Source organism: Bombyx mori, chromosome 6 (assembly GCF_030269925.1).
Source record: "Bombyx mori chromosome 6, ASM3026992v2".
NCBI lineage: Eukaryota > Metazoa > Arthropoda > Insecta > Lepidoptera > Bombycidae > Bombyx > Bombyx mori.
The window spans coordinates 5,360,922-5,371,019 of NC_085112.1; positions in this window are offsets into that span (position 1 = coordinate 5,360,922).

The window sequence follows — 10,098 nt, forward strand, 5'->3', positions numbered from 1 at the left end:
TATGCAAACAACCGTGAATGAAGTGTACCACAATAAGTTCGCACGTTACCGAATGACCGTGGGCTGTTGCGAAACCTCCAGTTTTATTTTCTTTATACCTCGAATAGAACTTAAAATTAATATTTTTATAATAAGGAACTTCGTTCCTATCCGGTGTCCCACGATACCACACATCTTTTTTTTATTGCCATTGTGGGTAGTAAAACATAAGGCCTGCTTGAAGATGAGTTGTTCCAGTTGCTCATGAACCTCTGCAATGACAGGGGCAGAGCCTTCAGACTAATGTCTTGTTAATACGAGGCTACTCCTAGTTGGGCGCCCGGCTGCAAATATAGTCAAGCCACTACATTAAGCAACGTGAAGATTATTTATTATAAAATGAAAACTCGGCGTGAAGAAACAAGAAATTTGTTATTCGATTAGGAACTCTAAAATGCTGTAATGTAAGGTCTACTTTAGGGGGAACAAGACCTAAGCATGTTTTTAATTATATTCATACCCAACGTTATTCGAAGTCTATTTTATCTTTTAGTTCTTAGCTATCATAAACCTTATAATAGATTCAAAGTCATTCTAGAATATTATTCCGGCAATTTTTGTATCTAGTAATCTGAGAGTCAAAAACAAATGTCGCATCGTTGTTATGAAATACAAAAGTAAGACAATAGTAAAATATACAGTAGGCAGCAACTTGTGTCTGTGCCATCGGCTGTGGTCTAAAAGCGAAGATGACTATTTATTATCAGGTGATATGTTCGTCTGTGTACAATGACAATAAAAATATATATTGGTTTTTGTCATAAATATAAATTCATAAAACATACCTATAAAAATACAAAATTCGTAATTATATACATCCGAACCTTTGTCAATCCCAATCAAGAAGTATTGATTGTGTGTGGCACAAAAACAGTACTATACTCGATACGTAAGTCCCGTGTCAAAATATTGACGTGACAAGAGTATGTTTGATGGTATCGAAAGACGATGGAGGCAGCGCCCCCGCGCAAACTTAAAGCGATTGTAATGATAAATCAATCCGTACTTGAAAGCTAAGGCTGTTTATTTGGCGTTATTTAATTATCAATTGAAAAAAAACTTAAGCTTATTAAATATAAGCTATATCTTATCCGTTAAATGAAAATATACATTTATTTCTGATTGTGTGTTCATCAAGTTACTTGATTTAGGTATAATAAGACCTGTGTCCTTAACAATGTAAATACACTGTGATGCCAGCTGCTTTAAATGAGTTTTCAGGAACAAATTTCACGAGTCCTTCTGATTATCAGTGGTAGGTACATGTCTACATCAAATTATAGTATGCGTATAGTGGTGGGGGTTATTGTCATCTTTAAGATCACACGCCTAGGTATCGCTATCCTGCCTATTTCTGCCATAAAACAAGTTTGAAGTGTAGAGCATCCGCTATGGAATACGATTGAGACTTCGGTCTCATTTCTCATGTGAGGGCTTACGCAAGAACTATTTACTGTGAACACCCTAAACACACGTTATGGATCCATCCGATCCACTACCACTGTTATTAAACTCCTACAGCTCTAGAACTAGGAACAGGCTTAGGGACCATGGTAGCGGTACTCGTCGAACTCAGTAAATAGTTCAACGTGCAACCGAACCCATATATCAGCCTGGTGAGTTTCTCGTCCGGTCTTTGTTAGCGGGTTGCGATTCTGATCCGGTAGTAGATGCAATCGCGAAGCAGCTGCCCTTGAGGTGTTTGGCTTCCCCCGGAGGCTAGAGTCGTCGTAATTTTTGTAAGCGAACGCCTTCTACAAAAAAGGAATAACATTGTGAAGATAAGCTAGGGACGTATTAAGAAATTTTAGACAAACATTTAGCGCACTTCATTTTAATTAATATTAATGGCATTAATAAATAAAGAGTGGTAACTTACCTAGATGATACTGAGCTGTGTGATGTGTCGAGTGTTACATACTGACAACATTGACCTTTCTTACCAGTGTTATTAGTTGAGTTTTATTGAGAGATATATTATTATTTTCCTTACAGATCCATCAGATCCAATAACCTTTGCATGAGACGCCTTCAGCTCTAACATTAGGAGCAGGCTTGGGGACCCCGGTGACCGTATTCGTCGAACTCGACAAAGAGGTCGACGTGCAACCTAACCCATGCATCAGCCCGCTGAGTTTCTCGCTGGATCTTCTTAGCGGGTCGCGATTCCGATCCGGTAGTAGATTAATTCGCGAAGCAGTTGGTCTTGAGTTGTTAGGTCTTCTTCGGAGGCGCTCGGGCAACTGTTAGGAAATTCCACCCCTCCTGGCTGAGCCTTTGCTCGCCCACCAGTCCTGGTGAAACTGGAAAGGGCCACCTCCGGGCCACCAGTAATCCTTCAATCAGAAAAAAAAGATATATCTTTGCTATATCTTCAACTATGCAGAGCACTATGTTTTATTATACGCTTTTATTAGCTTCATACGTATGTTAGTATCTATGTTATTATGGAACGGAATCTTTGTACAAGATTTTGACCCCCTTCAAAACGTCAGATTAATTCGAAATTTAGCATACTTATCAAGGACCGATGACAATTTAATATTTTAAATAGTTAGACCAGTTATTTACTTTCGGCTGTCAAAACGACAAATTTATTTGAGCGCCTTCTTTTTTCACTTAGCAAATTATAAACTTGTATTTGTGTGAAGTTACAATGAATAATTTATGATAATGCTGCCTAAACTAAAAAATGAAAAATAAATAATAGTTAAAAAATAAAAAATAAAACAGTTTAATAAAACTAATAAACATGCTTTTACAGAAAATCCAACCTAAGAATAGAAAATAAATTTTAATAAATTTCAATTAAAACTAGAGTAAAAAAAAAAATATTTTATTGTAAAAAAATGTGGGGTGCATGGTGTCAATAGTTATAAATGTTTTATTGACATATATGAGTAGAAGGATTATCATTTTGATATATTTTATAATTATTGACAGTAACATATTTTTTTTGGTCTTTTTTTAACTACAATTTTTATAAAATTGTGACCTTTAACTCGGGATAATCAATTGTATTGATTGCACAAAAACCAAACAGATTTGTTCTAAATGCAATTGATATTTTGTCAATGCCTTCTGTCTATGAATACCGGAAGTAACAGAATAGTAGAACGGACAAATTACAAAGTCTATCGGAGCATGCTTTTAGTATGTGAAAGGGAGTATTCATCCGTGTGCCCTACTAGCTGCCATCGATATCATTAATTTTGATTTTTTTCCCCGGTTAAATGTCTTTACAGACCTGTGTGTCAGTTGACGTAAAACCAGTGTACGGTCAGAATAAAAATCCGTATGTGAATTATTTTTTTAAATTGCAAATTATACGCAAAATATATCTTTCGGCCACAGAACATGGCAAATGCTAAACTTAGACTTGGTTCACGATACTATCGTTGTGTGGTGTGGCGTGCATGTTTTTATAACTTCAACCAACATTTTTTTTTGTACCTAATCGTTAATGGCCTAAAGAGCTATTGCAATCATTCACTGAGCGGTAGGTGAGCTCACAATCTTAACTGAAAGAGTTTGCTACCACTGGCCCTAGCAAGAGCAGTGCTTCGCGGAGTGCTGCGATTCCGATCCGGTAGTTTTTTTTTATTGCCTTTGTAGGCAGACGAGCATTCGGCCCCCCTGATGGTAAGTGATCACCATCGTTCATGGACGTCAGCAATGTCAGCAATGCCAGAGGCAGAGCCAAGCCGCTGCCTACCGGATCGTAATCGCAGCCCACTGAGAGGATTTAATCGCACGGCGAACTCTTTTTTTTTTTTATTGCTGGATGTGTGGACGAGCTCACAGCCCACCTGGTTTTAAGTGGTTACCGGAGCCCATAGACATCTACACCGTAAATGCGCCACACATCTTGAGATATAGTTCTAAGGTCTCAGTATAGTCACAGCGGCTGTCCCACCCTTCAAACCGAAACGCATTACTGCTTCACGGCTGAAATAGGCGGGGCGGTGGTACCTACCCGTGCGGACTCACAAGAGGTCCTACCACCAGTTAAATTCGTTGTATTTGATGAGTTCGACGAGGAAGATTATAAAGCTTTCGCTATTCAACTGAATCTAGGCTATGGCGCATTAAGCGATGATTCTTGACACAACGGGTATCGCGAAGAAGTTTTTCACTCTCAATCACTATTGGTGGTTTGAATCGTAAGAGCCGTCACTAACGGTACTCTATTTTTAATATTTTTTTATATGTATCTTTTTAATACTTTTTCCCAAAAATAAAAAAAGAAATTAATAGTAACGTTTTTTTTTGGAAAATATAGAAACAATAACAAAAAAAATTCGCAGCCCTCATGTATGTACTTAGTTCTAAGGCTTAAATGTACAGCTGTTTTTTTTAAATGAAATCTAAATTTACTTAAATATTAAACTCGTATTCTCAACCGTACCTAGCTATAATTACCAGTCCTTCAGTTCTGTGCGATGTCGCGTTCGCGGCCGTATCGGAGAACTTTTAATTTAGCCAAGTCTCCATTGTGAGTCTTCTAAAAGGCTTCAAGTATTGTGTGCATTTAACAAGAAACTCTGGTGACAGTTATTAATGGATTTCCTACTATTTTTCTCGGCTGATGTAAAGGATAGAATTCCGTTTCGATACGTCGTAGCCTTTGTTACGGTCTTGTGTGTTCGAAATACGTGAAAACGTAAAAAAGGCGAGTTGTTTGTCGCAATTCCGTAGTAAAAAAAAAAAACCTTTTATTTTAGTCCATTGAAGAAGTCAATGGAAAAAATTAATGATTATTTGGAAGATAATTGCTTTATACATTGTGGTATGTTTTTGTTTTCCTACTACATATAAGATTAAATTTTTAGTATCTACTTGGCTTGGAGCGCTTATGATCGGTGCTCATTGAAGATGTGGCTGAGAATTTTAAGTACTACCGCGCTTTTTAAATTTGACTACATCGTCTTATTTTCTTAGATTCACACATTTTTTTATAATTCCTGAATGACGGTTTCTATTTGGTATAGTTAGAAATAGATTTTTTTATTGCTTAAATGGGTAGACCAGTCACGACCCACCTGGTATTAAGTGGTTACTGAAGCCCATAAATATCTACAACGTAAATGCCGCTGCTCACTTTGAGACATATTGTGTTCTAAGTCTCACTTTTTACAGTACAACGGCTGTTCCACAAATAGGCTGGGTGCTGGTGCAGATTCGCAAGACGTCTTACTATCAGTAATTACGCAATTTATAATTTCGTGAATCTGATTTTTATTACACAATCTTATTCTTTCAACGTGGAAGTCAATCGTGAACATTTAGATGCGTATTTCTATAGAAAACTTGGTGCCTGTCTTTGGGAGACCGTCAGAGTCGCATCGCTTGATACGAAAGCACCAGGCATCTTATCCTTTAGGTCACGACGGCTTGATAAAGATAGACAGATTCGTCTATATTTTACGAACTACCCATAATCTTCTGTATACCTATGATCATAGCGCTGAAACATCGAGAGCTTCTTCTAATTGAAAATCGTTGGACGAACCACTAAAATAAATATATTTTTAAATCGACCCCGTAACTTCGATGGATCTAAACGACTCGGGGTATATTTTTTTTCTTCAACAGCGATTTGTTATCCATTTATTATTTTTGACATTAAATTTAAAAAAAAACAAAAATTTAAACCTCTTCCAAGCAGCGGCTCCTTTGATAAAAATCTCAATTATGAGAATTTCATTTGTGAGACTAGAAATGATTGTAACCAAGTGAGGTATTTTTCGGAGCCCACATTCTGAAGATCATTTGTCATTCGTTTCCCGAGACGGAGCTGTGGTGTACTTTTTGCGAATGCGAATGAATACTCCTTGAAGCAAAGTTTCTTCAGACTAGTTTAAATTGGATTCAATAGGAGTATTTTTTACTTGGCACGCCTAAAACCGGTAAAGGCAATAATGGTTTTGATATTGTTCCAAGATTTTTAATTTGTAAATTGTGGTAAAACTAGTTTTAAATTCTTTAATAAAAATGAAGAGATTATAATCGGCTTATGTTTTTAGTAATTTCAAATTTCTGACATTACAATACTTTACGATATTACGACTAATAAAGGCAGCAAATTGGATGTGCCTTTGGCATTTCTGATGTGTATGAGCGACAGTAACCAGTCACCACTAGGTTATTTTTTTTATGATTGAAAGATTACTGGTGGCCCGGAGGCCATTCCAGTTTCACCAGGACAGGTGGGCGAGCAAAGGCTCAGCCAGGAGTCCACTAGGTATGCCACATGCTAGCCCGCCTACAAATTCAATAAAATTTTCGTGGTCATCGAGTAGTAAGACGTTATTCTTAAAAAAAAATTCTAAATTATTTCAACTAGTTTATAGCAATTAAATAATATAAAATGTATTTTTTTTTAGATTAACCGCGTGTTGTTACGTACATATGTATTTCAGCACCTGCTACTATCAAACGTATTAGATTCTACAGCCAGATAACAATTCTAGTTCTTGATCCAGTTTTTGATACGGTTAGTTCATTATGAGGATGATAATGAATTCAAGTCGAAAAATGATTCCAAAAATTTACATCTACTTAGAATCTATAAATATTAAATAGACTCAAAGATCTTCGACAGCTATTTTAACATTACGAATAACCATCTGCACAAACAACAAAAAAGATATCAAAATTTTGTTCGCTGTTCTATCTATTCGTCGATACAGACGTATTACGGCTACTGTTTACTTCCAAATACTCTAGAGGCCAATCCATCAAATGTCTGAACGATCAACCAACTGATCCCCTAGCGAACGGCAAATTTCGTTGTATTTGAAAATCGATTGTCTCGTCATACGAAGTTCGGATTGTGTCATAATATTTACGGTGATTCGGTACGATTTTCCGGTCAATCGATCAGATATATGTATTCGAAAGTGGCCTGCATTGTAGAAGCGTTAAATTGAAGTTGATTTAAGAATAATAGAGAAGTCGTGTTTTGATTGATCATGCTATTATTGGCATACGTTTTTTTTTTAATTATAGCGAAAGTTTATGGTTTACGATGTGGAACAATAATTAAATGGACGACGTCGATTTTTTTTTAATTCAAATTAATAAGAACATCATGTCCCTAAAAATTTTCAAGACAATAACATATCTTAAAGAGGAATCAATTTCGAAAATACATCCGAGAAATTATTTTGCGTTTACAAAGAAACTGGGGTAAGTGCAAAACACACAATTTCCCCTGATTGTAAAAAGGCATCAACAAAAGAAATTCTTCACTCGACGCGGTCCCTCGCGAGGGATAATTCGCGGATAAAGTGCCGAGAGACTGAGGGGAGCAGATAAAAGCAATATTTATTTACAGATACGAGTTTCTTGTGGGGAACGTATGTACATAAGTTCAATTTATGCATTGAAATGCTAATGGCCGCCGTAAGAGCTGAAGTGATGCAGACACGAATTTTAGTTTAAGTGTTGGTGAGAAATCCTTTAAATGCAGTTTGTTTTTTAACCAAGTTCTTTGTTGCTTTGTTCTTAATTTGTGTGGTTCAACGAACGGTGGCATTGAAAAATAACGTATTGCTAGATATGTGGCTGAATTTTTTTCTCTATCAAATAACCGTATATATTTTTCTTAATTGGCGAATTCAATGCTGAAGTATGCTTTATTAATTTGAAGCGACCACCCAGTCTCTGCCAAGCTTCCCAGGAAATCGTGTCCAATATCCAATCTAAGGGTGAAAGAGGAAAAAAATTGTGCCGCGACGCCAGCACTGCACTGTCGCGACTATACGCTGATTAATGAAAGACCTGCTCAGTCAACTAGAAACGATCGTAACGACCGAGAAACATTCGAGCTATTCTCACTCTTAACTACTAAGACATAATATAGAAAGTTATACGAAAGATTTTTAATATACAGTTTTTTTAATGCGAGTGCTTCAAGAATACCAAACCGTTTCCCCTCGGCACTGTAACATTTGACGTTTTTGTGCGACACATATACATAGACGTGCTATATAGAAAATGCCAAAATGTGAACTTGTTTTGTCGATGCGAAAAATATTTCACATTTAGTTTTTGAGTTGAGCTATTTGTTTTGTAGACGAGTGGGCAAATAGGCTTACCACTCTGGTGTTAAGTAATTCACATAATTCTGAACCTGACACGAAGGTCGAAGACCCTTAATGGTTGTCCCACCCGACAAACGCTAAAGATGATTACTCCGTGATAGAAAAAGGGAGGTGGGTAGCCTAAGGTTTTTTAATGAATGAGGATTTACTGGTGGCCCAGAGGCCTTTCCATTTTCACTAGGACAGGTGGGCGAGCAAAGGCTCAGCCAGGAGGGGTAGGATTTGCTAACAGCCGCCCGAGCGCCTCCAAAGGAGACCTAACAACTCAAGAGTAACTGCTTCGCGAATGAATCTACGACCGGTGCGAAATCGCGACCCTTTGGGAAGATCCGGCGAGAAACAGCCGGCTGATGCATGAGTTAGGTTGCACGTCGAACTCTTTGCCGAGTTTGACGAATATGGTTATCGAGGTCCGTAAGTCTGCTAGTCCTAGTGTTAGAGTTGAAGGCGTCTAATGCAAGGGTAATTGGATTTGATGGATCCGTAAGGACGTGTCTAGGGTGTCAACGGTAACTGGCTCCTGCGTGATCAGGATGCGGGGAGTAATCAGCGGCGGTAACAATAAGGTGATTATCATGACGCATATCCTTATCAAAGTAGTATTCCGACGTTGCTTCATGTGATTTTACAATTATTTGAAGAAACTGATAAAAAGATAGAGTATTATGTAAATATTTGCTACTAATTAAAACTAAAACATGGTAAGAACTCTTTAAAATTATATACTGGTATTAAATATATTACGAGGAATATTTTGGTTTTTGAGATAATAATATGTGTGTTCGATTGTGTATACCTACTGCTGTTATTTTTAAATGAAATTTTCAACCTTATGATCCTCGGCAACTCCTAAGAAAATTACGTCCCGCAAATTTATTTATCGGAGCCTTAGGAAAGAATTGACTGTGTAGGTATAACAGAAAACATGATAGACGAAGATACAGAAGACACTGCATCTAGACTTGCGTGAGAAATACGGTAAAGTGACTTCAGTCAGCTATTTTCAACAGCTGTTATTATACCCCCATAATCCATTGTAATTTTTGTACTTCATTAAATCCTATCTGGAGCGCTTATCATCCACTTCTCCGTTGAGACGGTCGTTGTTCCAATTCACTGAAGGCTTCAACTCTTAAAGGTGGTAATTTCGTGGTGATGTGAATATAGGGCTTTCCGGTCATGTCAGATATAACATAAGCAGAGGCATTTAAAATGCAGAGCATGTTTAAAGAAGTTGTCATTATTCAATCATACTTCACAGATAGATAGGATTGTCATCCTGTCAAATTTTGTGTTTACGTTACGTTGGCTAAAAGTAAACCTAAAATCCTTCACCGCCTTGATTGGATGTTGAAGATCGCTTACAGGTTATCACTCCCGGTGACGTCATGTAGGGGCCGTGGGTTGAAGGCGCCATCGGTTGTCAAGACGTCTGACATGCGATGACTGCGCGCCAGGACTCCGACTTCGAGGAGTCTGTTATTTTCAATTTCTAGATATTTTAAATAAACGTATTTAATACTAATTAAACAAGTAGGTAGTTACATAATGCTTCTGCATATTTTACACTTTAAGGGGGGGAACTTGAACATTTTCTAGTACATACAATATTTGAATATTTACAGTTTTAGAAGTTATTTGAACGCTTCACTTAATTATTTCGTATTTAAAAGAAATATAGTTCGAGTGTAGTAAGCGTTCTTCTTGACAGTAAAGGATTTTTTAAATGAGGGATTTGCCAAAAAAAATGTTAATAAATTAGTTAGAATAAATATTATATAATTCATTTGTAACTATCGAACGTATAATATAATAGTATTTCAGCAACTCTTTGCAATAGCGGATTGTATTTTTTTTTAAAAGTAAATAGGTTTTTTTATTTTTTTATTACTTAGATAGATGGACGAGCTCACAGCCCACCTTGTGTTAAGTGGTTACTGGAGCCCATAGA